The 16,927-nt window shown below is 41.1% G+C and overlaps 1 protein-coding gene across 1 annotated transcript in view; it reads right to left on the bottom strand.

Moving 5' to 3' along the window:
- The window catches only part of FAM184B (family with sequence similarity 184 member B), a 908,731-nt gene that overhangs the window by 479,768 nt on the left and 412,036 nt on the right, over positions 1-16,927 (bottom strand). The window lies entirely within an intron of this gene.

Here is a 16,927-nt window from a genome sequence, read left to right as displayed (position 1 = left end):
ATGCAGTTTGGACTGGGGGAGTTGTAATAGTGGGCCTGATTAGAATGTTTGGCTCTCTGAGTTATAAAATTGTAATATATATATATATATATATATATATATATATATATATATATATATACATACACACACACACACACACACATATATATATATATATATATATATAAATGCGTGTGTGTGTGTGTGTGTGTGTGTGTGTGTGTGTGTGTGTGTGTGTGTGTGTGTGTGTGTCTGTATGTATGTATATGTATAGCTGACAGCATTGTTGTCAAGTTACTATATTAGTTACCTTGCCTTATAAAAGTTGTTATGGGCTATGTTGATTGGAGAAATTAGTGAGAGTTTAGAACATGGAAATTAATAATGAATTTTATATATATATATATATATATATATATATATATATATATATATATATATATATATATAACATATAATGCTTGCTGCATGCAATAAGTCACTGCTCAAATTTCAGGTCCACAGAGTACACGCACAGGAACTTACTCCTCATATGTATAGGCCCACATCTGCTATGCTTATGAATGCAGTTATCAGAACGTGGCACCAGATATTTAGTTCAAGCTGCAATAAAAGGATCTACTCAGAACTGCAAAAATCAGGTACAGTTGTATCAAATTCATTTGGCATAAGGAAAACGAAGAAGGACTTATGGTGCAAGCCAGCCTTGTATTAGTACTAGGCAATGCAACGTATCATGAGGGAATACTACCAGTTTTCCAAATGGAACTGCATTTGGCTGTCTAGTGATTTTTCTCTAGTATGAAATCTACGCCATCAGACAGTGTTGGCACCATTGCTTGGTTCTTAACATCATTATTAAGAAGTACAAGGAAACGCAAAAGTAATTATATTAGAGACTTAATGGATGTTATTTTACTTATAGAACCAATTCTGCTTCAAAGACCATGCAGAATGCCCTGAAATAGCAGAAATGCACTCTGCAATATCAAATAAACACTGTGTCATCAAATACGGAATCCAGTAACTGTTAGCAAAACAAACTCACATAACAAAATGCAAATGTCACAAGCTAAAGTCAGGGACAGTATCTGAAGCTACTCTGTCATCTGCATCTTAAGAAAGGTCTTTTCAGGATGCAGTGACTATAATTACAAAGCTTACAGTTACAGTATAAAATTCTCAGCAGTATGAAACATTCCCAAAGGATGACAACAAGATTAACACATGTGCAGGGCAGTAATCTTCAGTACCAACAGCAGCAGTTTATGGAAAAGACTGAATAACAAAATCCTGAACCTGAAAGATAAAAATTGAAGACAGCATATATTATAATAATGGCAGCCTTTCCAAAATATAACTTTGTTACCTACTGCAATGGGATTTACCCAATGGACCTTATTCCAGTTTATCTGTATCCATTTGTTAGTCAAATAAGTGACCTAGTCCAATCAGACCCTTTTCAGCCACAAACCAGGCCTCAATGTCAAGGGAAAAACACAGTATACATTTTTAATTTAGACTAGGCAAATAACCAACATCTTTTTAGGAGGAAACCAGAGTGCTCAGAGACAGAGACAGAAACAGCACACAAATTCCAGACAGTGACTATGGATTAGGACTGAAATCCAGACCCTGGTGTTATGAGGCACAGATGTTAAACACTGAGGCACATAGCTTGCTTTGGTCTATGTTATACAGGTCCATAGGTTCATAGATGTTTACTAACCTACCACCAACAAGGGCTTTTTTAAACCTAGCTATGCAGCCAGTATCTCTGACAAGTTCTGGTACCCTTGATAAGTGTAAGTAGGGGCTTGGGAGATGAAACATTTACAAGCAGGGGCCTGGGAGATGAACCATTTACAGGCTGTCTGTGTCCATTAGAGACATAGGAGCCAAGCCAGGGAGGAATTTCCTGTTCCCCATCCAGTTGTCCAAGTTACACTTGAATTGGGTTAGAGAGGAACTCTGCTTCACATGGATGGGGTGCCTGTTCCAGAGATGAGGTAGTCTCTGGGATACACATCTGTCTTTCCAGTAGGTCCTATTTATATCACAGGCAAGGTTTAAGTCTTTAGAATGGGTAATTCTGGTGCTGTTTGTTTTGCTGATATGCAGGAGCTTCATCAGAGTGGGGTCTGACAATGCCCTGTATGCCAGGCAAAGATCTCCCCTCAACAGCCTGTAGGAGACAGAATACAGGATAGGACTTTGAGGCAGTCTTCATAGCACATTTTATTTATGTTCTATATTCTTTTAATGAGGATCCTCTGTGGGCTTTCCATTTGTTGGATATGCCTGGTTAGATACATACCAAAGTGGGCATTGTACTCAATGATAGGTCTGAGGAATGCCAGATACAGTGGAACAATGACTTCCTTGGACCTAGATGCCATACCTTTGTTTATACTGTAGACATGTGATGGTCAAAAGTTAGATTACTGTCTATATGTGTCCCTAAATCCCTGACTACTAGGTCAACTCTAAGGGGTGTGTTTTCAATATGATAGTTACCAGGGATGGATGACTTCCTGAAGGATACTATTATGCATTTCTTGGCTTTTAGTTTTAGTCCATGGCTCTGACACCAGTTGTTTGTCTGTGTCAGCCCTTCTTGGAGAACATTTCTGTCAATGTGGAATTCAGTAACAGCTCCTAATTTGCAATCATCTGCAAATTTAGTCAGTCAGAGACCGCACTGACATTGGCCTTGATTTTGGAGAAGTAAATGCCAAAAAGGAGTGGACCAAGAACTGATCCCTGAGGGACTCCACTTGTGACTGGCCTTCTTGCAGAGGTGGACTCCCCAATTTTAACTTCATGAGTCCTGTCTGTGAGCTGGTTTTCTATCCAACAGGTGACATACAGCTTTATACCCAGTCTCTTGAGTTTGTCAACAATGCCCAAGAGGGGTATTGTGCCAAATGGCTTGGCCAGGTCAAGGTAGGCAGTGTGAATCATTTTGCTCTCATCCATTGCTTTGGTGCCCTTCTCAAAGAATTCCACCAGGTTGAGTAGGCATGACCTGCCCTTGAAGAAACCAAACTGGGCTAGGTCCAGTGTCTGGAGGTTTACTCTATCATTACTGATAATTTCCATGGCAATTCTTTCCATGGCTTTGCATGTAATACTAGTGAGACATATGGGTCTGTAGTTTCCAGGGTCTAGAGATGGCCCACCTTTGTACAGAGGGATGACTGTTGTTCTCCATTCATGAGGCACGAAACCTGTTTGGAGGCTACAGTTAAATAGCAATTCCACAGGGCCTGATAGGTCATGTTTCATGCTATTTAGAAGGCATCCCGTGATACTGTCTGGGCCCATTGATGCAGTGTTCTTGGCTTTAGAGAGAGCATTAAGGACCTATTCCCTAGTAATAGCAGGGGAAGTTATGTTTGATGGTATTTCCTGAGGGAAGGTTGAGGGGGAGAGAGGAGTAAGTTGGAGCTGAATCTGTCAGCCAGCATGTTTGCTATATCTTCTGGCTCAGTATAGGTGGCTCCTTTTCCAATGAGCTCTGCACCCAATTGTGTATAATATTTGTCACAATGTGTTATCTAAGTTTTTATCTTTTCTGTTTTTGTACAATCTTCTGAGATTGTATTCTTTCCATTGACATTCTATTATTTGGATGTTTCATGGGCATGGCAGCAGTAAATGTGATGACTATATAAAGCATACAATAGTGCCTAATCTGCAAAACACTACAATGATTAGAAAGAAATATCTGATGTCTTACCCACTAATGTTGCAAAATGAGGGGGAACAGATGTGACTAGATAGGAACATTCCATATCCATCACTGGCAATTCTTTCATTTGATAATTATCTCTGCTATGGTTCGCTGATGGGCTCTTAGGTGACTTAGTAATCCAATACTGACCCATTTGTAGACCAGAGTATGTGATGTACCTTTAAGAAGCTTTCCAGTCAGCAGACGCATGCATAAGTACTGAGCACGTTCAAGCTACAGCGCTATTTTGTAGTGAGTTGCAGAAATGTAAGCATGTATATATGTACTAGTCAGTCAGTTAGTTAATTATGTTTTATGTTTCTGCTATCCATCTTAATGTGTTTGTATATAATAAAATACATAAACGAACACCCAACCCTGTTCGTCTTATTCAGCTATACAAGACAAACAACACCACTGATCTGTCCACATCAACTGCAGATGCTACCTTGTGGAAGAATTGCCCACTGAATGGAATTCTTTTCTTTTCCTTTATGCAGTTTTGTTGTCCTGGCAAGAAGTCAGCTTTGAATACAGAATTTGTTCTGAAAGTGAAAGAGTTAGTTATTCAAATTCAGTCTCCAATCCAACATAACTAACAAGCACTATCTCATTGTGAAGTCCTGCTAAAAACACTGACGTTAATCTGGAAGCCTTTCTACATGATGCAGAGAATTTTCTGGCGGCATTGTTAATGACAGTTCTCCAGGCTCTTTGGGTGATGTTGGTAATTCATCCAGGTTTTATATCAACAAGGAAAGGAGGACTAATAACTTATTTATTTATTTATTTTCTTGTTGACATTTGATTACCAGGAAAATCTGAATGGGTAGGAGAGAAAAGCTCTAAAATATTACAAAACATTTTCAGAACAATAATTTTACAGTCTTTAAAAATAATACAAAAAACAATTACAGTGTAGATAATTATACCAAATTAAACATAATATGAAAACAATGGTTAAGAATAGATACAAGTTACAAGATAATGGTTTAGTAGTTAGCGAAATTTTAGCCAGCTTATAGAGAAATTAAAGCTAAGTTAGTATAATACAAACAGGAATTGCAATATGAAGTGAGGGAAAAGCCGGCTTGTGGTGTATTTAGAGAGAAAGCTGGGGAAGAGTAATTGATAGAAATAAGGACATGAATGTAGAAGGAAGAGTAAGGAGATGTAAGGTATGAATAGGTATTTGTTCACATTTAGCAATACAGTTTATCCTGGTGTTGAGCAAGAACAGAGCAAGGTTTTGCCTAAGAAGTCTTTCAGAATGTTTTTTGAAGGATGGGAGGGGGGAAGTGTATTGATTTGATAGACAACAGATAAGGAGTTCCAGGCCTTAGCAACATGGTGCGAGTACAGACAGTTTTTCATGAGTTTTAATTATGCAATTTTGTATATGCAGAACAAATTTAAGATTATCATCCAATATCATCTCTAATAATTTGCTATTAAAAGTTACTTCAATGGTTGTACTATCAAGAGAAAGGACTTTAAATTTTGACTTTTCATGGGAGAGGGACTTGGGAGAAAAAAAGTAGCAGTTTGTTTTTTTAGGGTTGAGCATGAGTTGTAAGTTACAAAGCCATGTTTCAGCTGCTGTTAAATCTTCATAAGTAATTTTTTTGAGCTGTTCCATGTTGTTAGATGTACAAATGAGTGTGGAGTAATCTGTGTACTGTATTAGGGAGGCCTATTACGTGGATGTGTGGAGGGTGCTGGTGAGAATGTTAAAGAGGAGGGGACCAAGGACAGAGCCTTGTGGTACGCCACTGGTAGCTGGGAGGTATGGAGAGAGGTTGGAGTGCCATTCACTGACCAATATCTATTGGAGAGGTAGCTTTTGAACCATAGAAGGGTGGGCTGAGAGAGACCTAATGTTATGACAAACCGTGTCAAAGACTTTAGACAAATCTAGAAGTTTGCATTATCTCTAACTTTATTGACAGTATCTATATAGCTTAGAAGTGCAGTATTAGTACTATGGGAAGGACAGAAGTCATGGTGTGGGGGATAGGAGTTCTTCCTGCAGGAGATAGTTTAGCAATTGTTTTGAATCTATTTTTCAAGTATTTTGGATAGGGGGGATAAGATTGCCATAGGTCTAAAGTTGGTAATGTCTGTTGAATTTCCTCCTTTGTGCAGAGGGACAATATGTAACTTTTTCTATAGAGAGAGAAAATATGAGACTCCTGGACTGATGTATTTATAAGGAATGACACAGGGTAGGCAATGCTACCAGCTACTACTTTAAGGTACTCACTTGGAAGGTCATCAGCTGAAGTACAGGACGGTTTGAGTTTGTTTCAGAGTAATTTTATATAGGATATGGGCACAGGTTTGAAGGTGAAAGTGGATGCGGTGATATGTGACTGCTAGGTAGAATTAGGATTAGATGCTGGGGAATCCTTGGTTAGAGATGCTATACTGTCTATGAAATAAGACTTGATTTGTATTGCGGTTTCAAGTGATGAGTTATTGGGAAAGGGGTTAGGGTTGAATATATGGCCGGGATGCAAGATTTCTTTAATGCTCAAGAATGTGGCAAATGCACCTAAAAAGAAGTCGAAGAACCACAGAAAAAGTGTGTTAAACAAAGCAAGGGTACAAGGTCAGAAACATTAAATGTTGAGCCCAACACATCCAAAAGAACAAATTTTAATAGCCTGATAAAAATAAAACACAGCAATAGAGTTTAGCACCCGATTATTGTCAGGTACTTTTGTCTCAATTGACTTCATCAGAACTGTTGACACCAAATCAAATCACAGTATTTATAAGACATTGCGCGTCATCACGTGACTAATTAATTAACAAAGATTAAGTTAAATCAAGCATACAATAAACAGTTAAAAACCTTAAAATATTTCATAAAAACATGTTAACATGTATGCATTGTAAGTTAAAAACTTGTTCAAAATTTCTCCTACCTAGAAACACTTTCCCCTCAAACAAAATGCTCATATTAAATATTCATAAATATATAATTCACTTAGTTTAATATTAAATTTTGAAAAAAATACTAATTATGACAAATTTATGTTCTCCACAATAAACAGAACAAAATGTATAAGATCATAGTTTTGCTGATTGCAGCTTTAAAACAGGCAAAATATTAACACTGTTGTTTAACCCCAGATATTTTGTCGCATTTAGTTTAAGTTGCCACATCAGTTCACGGTATGCCAGAGAAGACTCCCAAGCACCACCCCTGGACTAATAGAACCCATCTCAAGTATACAAAACTTGAATTTCTTAAATACTAGACAATCCTGAATGCGTCTGCAAAGCACATTTTTCATATTACTTTTTAAAATGTCATAATAATGTTCATTAATTCTTTTTTTCAAGGGTCTCTCAGTCTTGTCCAAGAGATACATATACAAATTAAAATTTTCAATCCACATACAGCAAATGAAATTGAGTGAAATGATGAAACTATTTTTTGTTGTATTAGGTTTAGGCACCAAAAGAATTACCAGTGGCTTCTAACATGATGGACTGTTCCCTTTAGCTGCTGCCTGATATGTCCTGAGACAATCTTTCAGCATTTCCTCACCCATGCATGTGTATATTTCCAATAAAACCTGGTGTGTGATGGGTGTCTGCTTCAAAACTACTTCTATTACTTCACCTCCAGGTATGGGACAAGCAGGGACTCTGCAATTTCCAAATCTTAGCTGGCAAGTTGCTGTTGTTGTTGTTGTTGTGTATGCTCCTCCAAAAACGATGCACCTCTGACAAAATAATAATAACCAGTAAAATTTGTAGATTTATTACCCATTCTCCTAAAACTGAATACGACTGTAAAACACTGAAAAAATGTCTCTCTGCTCCACAAAAGGTTGAGCATCTCATAGGATCCCAACTATTCAAAGTCCTAGTCAATCAGACCTTCTCTTTCCCCTAGAAGTAATTAAACACCTTCCTCTTATGGCCTCAGAAAGCACAACCACTCTGCCACCTAACAGTGGAACCCCCCCCCCAAACTAAACTCCACTGTATGGATCACTGTTTCTATGCTAGGACCAAAACTCAGGGACCCCCAGCCACACACACACACCCACACAAATAAGAGATAACTTATCTTACCCTAAATTAAGCACTCAACCGATTTATTGAAGATAATGCATTTTACAATTGCATACACTCTTCATTTTGGTTAATTGATAATGATATATAACTGATGTGTATTTTCATTATATTCTTGCCATCTTACTAAATGCAATTCTGACTTTCCTTTTATTTCCAGGCTGAGACTAAAATTGGTCTCTTGTGATCAGTGCTCTAACTTGATAAACAAAATTTAAAGAAAGACAGATAGGAGGAATGGAAGAATTAAAGAAAATGTATAAATAAGATCTAAAAGTGCTAAGATGTTGTACATCCCTACTATTGTTTTCCCCTCACTGGGTGCAACATCTCAGTGACTGTAGGCATTATGTTCAAATGGAGCCTCAAAGTCATGCTTTGACCACCTTATGGGATGCCAATTTGAGCACATATCCCCCACTCTTCCTTTCTCCCCTTTCCATCTTATGTGTTATCACTATAAGGCAGTAGTTTTGACCTACATTTTAAGTGAGCAGGTAAAGTCCCCTTTAACATATCTCACATTAGATATGCTAGAGGTTTACTCCAGTTATTGAATTCATTAATATCCCAGCACACTTCTGCCACAGCTGTAGTGGAGTGCACATGTTTCATGAGCTTAACATTGACTGAACCTCCAGTGGTTATGTGGGGAACAGAGGGAGACTGAGCCTTATATAATATACAATGATCTAAAAAGGATGCGTGCATCCAGTACCTGAGATAAGATGGACTTGGTCTAGTGCACGTGTTGATTTCAACTGTAACCTCAACAACATGCAAACAGTATCTACAACACATCTATAACACATCTAGAGTCAATATCTGTTAGTTCTTAGTTAATGTTCCCTCCATTTATGACTTCCACCTCAGTAAAAGAAACAACTGGTGCAGAAAAAGGTTAGTCATTTTCAGACTGGAGAGTGTAGTGATATATTCTAATATAAAAGTGGCCATGCTCTAATTTTACTAAGCTTTAAACACTGTCAGGTGCCCCATATATTCTTACAGTGTATCCAACACAATTAATTTAAATGTCTGAGAAGCCAGTTGTTCTCTGCTTTCCAGATGAATGAGAAAATGAAAAGGACAGTTGTGTACACTTACCATAAATGTAGATGTTCGAGTGGATTCACTGTTGCAGTCATCATGTTTGGGTTATCCCTGCCAGGGTAGCCCTCAGTCGGCCCAAATACCAGAAGCTTAGTATTTCTGCATCAGTTGCCATTGCTCCAGGACTGATGTCAGGTCGTCAGTGGTATAAAATAAGGAAGCTGATGCCATTACATCAGTTTTTCTTGCACTAACTGTCAGGAGCCCCCAAGAAGGAGCTAGGTTATAGTGGAAGAACGCGACCAGTAGAAAGTAAATACCAAAACTTCCTTGTAAGGAGAGAGAGAGAGAGACAGAGAGAGAGAGAGAAACTGAGAGAGAGACAAGGGGGATGAAGGGAAACCAGGACTGCAACAGTGAATACACTCGAAGATCTACATTTATGGTAAGTGTACACAACTGTACTATATTCTTCGTGTTTCACTGTTGCAGTCATCACATTTGGATTGATTCCCAAAGCTGAAGAAAAGGGTGGAGGCAGTCAAGAAGACTGGGGGCTGGCTAGGATGCCCTGCAAGACTGTGGTGGCAAAGCCTGCCCTGGATTTGAAGAAGATAGGCTGGTGGTAATGCTTGGTGAAGGTATGAACAGATGTCCATGTTGCAGCCTCCAGGATGTCCCTGGTGGGTACCTCTCTGAGGAAAGCTACAGAGGTGGAGGTTGCTCTGGTAGAATGTGTCCTGACCCCCCTAGGGGGAGGTTTCCCGTGCTTATTGTAGTAGAAATGGATGCAGTGTGCTATCCATTTGGAAATGGTTTGTTTGGATATGGCCTTGCCCTCTGCTCCTGCAGCAAACCTGACTAACAATTTATTAGTCTTTCTAAATGATTTAGTCTGTCTAGGTAGAATATGAGCTGTCTGTGCACACTAGAGAGTGCAGAATCCTTTCCCCCTTGTTTTGTGGGTTAGGGAAAAATGGATTGGTTGAGAGCCACACTGGACACCACTTTTGGCATGAAGGATGGGTTAGTCCTGAGGGAGACCCTGTCAGCATGGAAAATGATGAAGGGCTTTATAGCCATAAGCCTTGTAGCTTGGATACTCTTCTAGCTGAAGTGATGGCCAGAAGCGAGGCTGTCTTCCAATAGAGAAACTTTAATTCTGCTGAAGCTGTTGGTTCAAAGGGGGGCAGGGTGAGCTTTTCCAGCACAAAGTTTAGGTCCCAAGTTGATGTAGGTGCTCTTCTGGGTGGCCTCAAGTTGTTAGCCCCTCTTAGGAACTGTTTGATGAGAGGGAGGGAGAAAAGAGGTGGCGCTGTGCTGAAATGAGCAGAGATGGCAGAGGCATGAATTTTAATAGAAGAGAAGGATAGACCCCTTTGTAGTAGGTCAGCCAGGTAGTCCAGGATGAAAGGTAGGGAGGGCTGTGCCGTTCCGGCTCCCTTAGCCTGGATCTAGGTGTAAAACCTTTTCCCCTTGTCAGCATAAGACTTTCTAGTGCTAGGGCATCTGGCCTCATGTATAACATCTAGAACTTGTTTGCTTAGATTGGCAGCTTGTAAAGTGGTCAGGGAACAAGCCAGGCTGCCAGATTGAGGGTCTGCAATTGGGGGTGCATGAATTCTCTATTCCTCTTGGTCAGGAGTGTTGGGATCTGAGGGAGATGTCATGGTGGCAAGGGTGACAGCTGTGCAGCAGTGGGTAGCAGTGCTGATGTGGCTAGTCTGGGGCAATCAGGATTGTCCTCAGTTTTTCCTCCCTTATTTTGAGCAGTACCCTTGAAATGAGTGGTAGAGGGGGAAATGCGTAGACCAAGAGGTTGATCCATTGGAAGGGTAGAGCATCCACTTTCCAGGCCTTGCTGTGATGTTCCCTGGTGCCAAATTTGTTGAGCTGATGGTTGGAGTGGGAAGCAAAGAGGTTGACCTTCGGGGTGACCCATTTCTGGGTTACAAGGATGAAGGTTCTTTGGTCTAGCTGCCACTTGTGTGGGTCCAGAAGATTTCTGCTTAAGTTGCCTGCCAGAGAGTTTAGAGAGCCTGGCAGGAATTGTGCTAACAGGTGTAGTTGCCTGGCTGAGGCCGTGTGCCAAAGGGTCATGGTGAGCCTGCACAGAGGGTACGAGTGAGTCCCTCCCTGCTTGTTGATATACCACATCACAGTGGTGTTGTCTGTTTTGATCAATAGAGGCCCTGGGGAGAGTAGGGGTCTGAAAGCTGTCAGAGCATGCTGAACAGATAACATCTCTTTTTGGTTGATGTGCAGATGTATTTGATTTGGGCTCCATTGGCCCTGAATGCAACTGCCATCCAGGTGTGCACCCCAGGCATAGTCTGATGCATCTGTGGTGAGGGTCTGGGTGGCATGGGGTTGTGAGAAGGGAAGTCCCTTGTTGTGGTAGCATGCTGCTGCCCACTAAAGAAAATCTTTCCTAAAACAAGGTATCATTGGTATAAGAGTTTCCAGGTCTTGGGAGTGCTGACACCCAAGGCTTTTTAGGTACCACTGTAGTTTCCTCATATGCAGTCTGGCATATGGAATGAGTAGAATGCAAGAAGCCATGAACCCTACAGCTTGCAGGATTTATCCTTGCAGATAACTGGGTCCTAGTGGCTAGTTGAGAAAAGTAGGCTGTCAGGAAGGTTTGTTTTTCTGGTGTAAGGAATGCCATCTGGGATGCTGTGTCCAGGCTTGCTCCCAGGAATACAATTTTTTGTGTGGGTACTAGTTTGGATTCCTTTTCATTGATAGTATACCCCAGGGAGGTCAGTAGGTCCTTTACAAAGGTCAGGTGCTTTAGCAGCTTTTCCTGATTGTCTGCCTGAATCAGGCAGTCATCTAAGTATGGGTAAATTTGAATATTTCTTTGTCTGCAAAAAGCAATGGCGGGAGCCAGACATTTTGTGAAAACTCTGGGAGCAGTGGATAAGCCAAAGGGAAGCACAGAGAACTGAAAGTGCAGTGATCCTGCCCTGAAACATAGGTATTTCCTGCATGATTCCCTGAGTGGGTTGTGTAGCTAGGCCTCTTTTAGGTCTAGGGTGGCTAACCAAGCATCCTTGGAGAGCATAAGTAGAAGCTGCTGGAGGGTGAGCATTTTGAATTTTGGTATCACCAGAAAGGGGTTTAGAATGGATAGATCAGGGATGGGGTGCCATGTGCCCTCTTTTCTGGGTACCAGGAAGAGTTTGGAGTAGAAACCTTGGCCTATCTGTTCTGCAGGAACATGCTCTATTGCCCTCATAGAGAACAAGGAAAGGACTTGCTTTTTGGTCTCTGTCCACTGGTTTGGGAGAAGATCTGGGGTTGGTAGAGTGTTGAAATAAAATTTATATCCCTGAGACACTATGTTGAGGACCCAGTGGTCATTTGTAATGGTGGCCCAGGTGCTTGCGTGGAAGGAGAGTTTTCCTCCTAGGGGCAAGAGGAGGTGGGCAGAGAGAGGGGGGTGGAAGTGTAAAGTCATTGGGAGTTCTTACCATGAGGGGGTGGTTTAGCACTCCCTGGTTTTGAAGAGGAGGAACTCCATTCCTTAGAGCTCTCCATTCGCTGGGGCTGTTGTCTGGGGGACCTGCTTCCCCGGGGTCTGGGCTGAGCTGATCTGGGGGGGGCAGGGAAGGACCAGTGCTTGGAGGTGCAATGCCTACTGAACCTCAGTGGCTGGACTTGCAAGACGTCTTTAACTGTCTACATAGATTTAGCTTTTTCTTCCATCTTTTTTAAAACCTCCTCTGCCTTGGTGCCAAATAAGTTGTCTTTGTGCAAGGGTGTGTCCAATAATTTGGATTTGACATGGTCTGGCAAGGGCTGTTCCTTAAGCCAAGCATGCCTTCTAAGGACAGAACTAGTAACTGCTGCCCTGCAGGATGCTTCTAGGACATCAAAACCACATTGTAAGGTGTGCTTAGTTACTTGACTTGCAGAATGCATTAACTCTTGTAACTCTTTATTTTCTGCACAAGCAGGAAAAGAAGATTTTTTTTTTGTTTGAGGAGTTCCATAGTATGTTGCTGATATTTCACATATGGAACTGAAAATTCAGTGCCCTAAAAGCAAGAGTAGCTGAAGTGTATACTTTTTTACCCCATCTGTCTAATGCTCGGGAATCCCTATCCGAGGGGGTGGGATTCTTAGCAGAAGTTGCTTTAATTCCTTTAGGTCCTTGAGAGATAACCTCGGGGTCAGCAGTAGGATTTTTGAAAAGAAATGTGTGAGAGTCAGGGACTCTATAGTACCTGTCAGGTTTTCTGGGAGCAGGAGGGAGGGTGTCAGGGGTCAGAATGGAATGGCCAGAGGTCTGTGCTGTGGAAGATCTAAGAATTCCCTGAGTCTCTTTTTTGACTGAGGGTAGTCTTAACATTCCCATTGGAAATGCTTCCTTAAGGTATGTAGGGTTTCCCCAAAGGAAATGTCCTCAGGTGGAGAGGCTGAAGGGATGGATTCCTCTGCATCAGAATCCTCATAAGCAGAGAGGGGTTGCATATCTTCATATTCAGATGTATCAGAGTCATCAGACTCCTGTTCAGATAAAACTACTGGGGACAAATCTCTTTTTCTTTTGGAATGGGTAGCCTGGCTTCCCTGATAAGCATTATAAGATCATCTGCCATTTTAAGCATTTGAGACTGAGGCAAGGAAGCAGGTGCCTGAGCTTGGGTTGTTTTTTTGGGTGTGGTTCGTACCCTGGCCCTTAGAAACTCGGTAGTTTCCGAAAGAATGGTAGACGAGAAAGAAGTCGTCGGTCTGTGTTGAGAATCGGTAGTGCAAAGTACTTCCTCAGAAGCCGGTGCCTGCTCAGCAGCTCCAGATCCATCCAAGGTAGAGACATCCGCAGGATCCTTAGTCGATGAAGAGTCTCACGGCATATCAGACTCTGAAAGGGTCTCGGTAGTGGCTTGCAATCCACAGAAGTAGGCATCAGAGGCTGCGAAAATGCCTCACTGAGGACCGGAGAACTGATGACTAGCTTAATGGAAGTGTCGTCAACAATTTTGGACCTGTGCAGTCTGTCTCTGTCTTTATCCTTTGGAAGATCTGCTGTCGGATGGCTTACCAAAGCCATATCGTAATTTGAGGACTGAGAGAGAAAAAATATCTAGCTACAATAAGGGCCCAATGACGTACAGTTCTGGCATTGAACAAGGCACAAAAGTGGCAGCTAGATTAGTTAGAGCAAGAAAAAAGGATTCCCAACGGGGTACTTAGCTTTAGAAGACTTCAACTTCAGTTCGGAAATGAAAAAAAAACTCAAGTAGCGGCCGAACGGCACTCGTGTGAACTGCTTCTGTTTCTGGCTCCTTGGCAAGAAAGACTGATGTAATGGTGTTGGCTGCCTTATTTTATACCACTGATGACATGACGTCAGTCCTGCAGCGACGGCAACTGATGCAGAAATACTAAGCCTCTGGTATTCAGGCTGACTGAGGGCTACCCTGGCAGGGATATAATCCAAATGTGATGACTGCAACAGTGAAACACGAAGAACATCTAAAACCCTAAACCCCTTATTACTCAATTTCTGATGTTTCTGTGGGGAGAGAGGAGATTACTTGAAGCAGAATCAGCTCTAAGTTTGGCTTTCTCAGGCTGCACAGTAACATGTATTTCTTAAGCAAATTCTTAAACATGTTAGAATTCAATGAAAATAAAGCCATTAATGTTAAATCCAAGCTATGATTAAAAAGTATCAAGGCAACAACAGTCACTGACCCAGGGGAATCCTGAAGCAGTGGATCATTAGTAGTCATTTGAGAGAGTTAGCTGATATATAGCTACAGAGGTTAAAAACATTTAAACATCAAGCCAATTCATAAACTATATAAAAAACAGAGCAAACTGACTTCTAACAACTATGCACAACCAGAATATAAGTTTCCTGTGAAAGGGACACAATTTGCACCTGCCTGCAAAAGTGACGTTCCACTCCATGACAACTCCGTAAGGGTATTCTGCCCCTTGAAACATGGTCTTTTAACATTTCTTCCAAAGTTCACAGGGTATGCAAGTTGAATACATCCCATGTCTACTCATCTTCCAAATCTATAATCCCCTTCTATGTAGAAAAGACCTCAGTCAGGTCATCCAGTAAAATGAATGTTCCAAACATGGAATCACCATCACAGCTGTAAAAAGGGTGGGGCAGATGGGGCTGCTGCCTCAAGCACCAGACTGGGATACAGCAGAAGAAAAAAAAATCAGTTTTTTATTTCTTACAACTTAATTTTCATTTTATTTACTTCCCTGCCTCTTAAGCATTTGCAAAGATAGAGATCCCCACCTTTGATTTCATACTATCTCAGTTATTGTGGACAAACCATAGTGACTGTCTTCATTTATTCTCCTGGCATATGTAAAACTCTGCTTCAAGGAAAAATGTAATACCAACCAGGATAACAACTCTGTGAACTTTAATGACATGAAAATACATTGCAGTTATCATGGATGACTGCAGCGGCATAATTTCTTCTTCATGTAAAGACTGAATAAAATGGCATCAGCTGCATCTTTTATACCCCTGGCGCACTGACGTCAAGGAAGAGGTGACAGCAACCAATGCCGGACCTAGACTTTGGAACTTGGGCTGACTGCGGGTAGCCTGCCAGCAGGATAACCCAATTGTAATGACTGCAACAGTGAAACACGATGAACATCAGAGGGTCACTACCTTCTGGATATAGGGGCCTCATTAAATAAAATACGTTTGTGCAGTACTAAAGTTAGTGTTCAATTTCAGCTTTAGATAACAAGCTTAGTAAGGGTACATGCAGCAAAAACTTCACCAGGACCCTCTCTGTAGCATCTCCTTTCTCTATCCACTCTCTCTATCTCTCTCGATCTCTCTCTGACATTGTCTTTCTGACATGCACAGCCATACATGCCTGCACATAAATTATTAGCACAATGTAGAAATGCTGCACATTAAGTTATTTGGTCATCCTAAAGTAGTATGCCCCACTGTTCGCAGTGTTCAGCTATTGCTGTGTGTGTTTGTGTGAGCATGGGATCCGTACAGATCACCGAACAGCAACATAACCGAAACAGATTTGGCCAGGCATACTTGCGCGAAAGTGCTTTTCACCGAGATCGTACTACAGTAAGGATAAGGGAAAATTCCCTTTTGCCCACTGTAGTGCGACCTTGGAGTGAGAATATTTAAGTAGAGGGGGTGTGGGGGGTGCAGGGGCTTGCCCCTGCAAAAATGTAAAAGTAATGTTTTATTCTTTTTTGTTTAAACACACTTTAACGGAAGTGCTTTTTCGGTGAAAGTGCTTTCACTAAAGTGTGTTTGGTGATTGTGGATTCGGACTATTGAACTTTCGTTTAATAGTCCTAGATCCGTGTGTGTGTGTGTGTGTGTGTGTGTGTGTGTGTGTGTGTGTGTGTGTGTGTGTGTGTGTGTGTGTGTGTGTTTGCTGTGTGCTTGTGCAGGAAGAATATTACATAGACCTACAAACTGCTGAATGTCACCAATTAAACACTGCTAAATTGATATAATTTTGAACTGTGCTGCCATATTCTACTGATATTGAAGGCCAGAACTTAAAATGGCGCTGCATGAAACTTAACTTTATTGTACAGCTTCTTTTTCTTTCCATTATAATCGCATCACTAAAGCTCAAGTCTTAAATCCATTTAATACCAGTATTGACTATTTTAAGCTAAAATATATGTTGACTATTTTATGTCAAAATATAAACTATGTACAATTAAAAAAAATAACTACAAACTAAATTAATAGCCCATTTTCTAAGCAGAACAACTGCTTAATCTAGGCCAAGTAGGGCTGGTGTTGCACTGGTATGGCAGGGTGAATAAAGGATGGGCCAAGCAGGGTATGGGTGTGGAAAATAGGTATGTCACCCCCCTCCAGGCACCTAACTCCTTTGCTGCAGCTTTGAGAATCACATACTCCTACAGACAGGGTCTAACAATTCAGCTTATGTGGTGTGTCCCCTGGAATCAGACTTATTGAAAATAGTTTGTATCCCTCTAATGATTACCTGGCACCCCGAGTAGCGATGATAAAAACTTGTCTGACGATGGTGTGTAGGAGATTGAAAAAAC

The sequence above is a fragment of the Protopterus annectens genome, chromosome 2.part1, assembly GCF_019279795.1.
Source record: "Protopterus annectens isolate FY-2018-M chromosome 2.part1, PAN1.0, whole genome shotgun sequence".
Taxonomy (NCBI): Eukaryota; Metazoa; Chordata; order Ceratodontiformes; family Protopteridae; genus Protopterus; species Protopterus annectens.
Note: the sequence above shows the minus strand (reverse complement) of the source record. Positions and strands in the feature narration are given on the sequence as shown.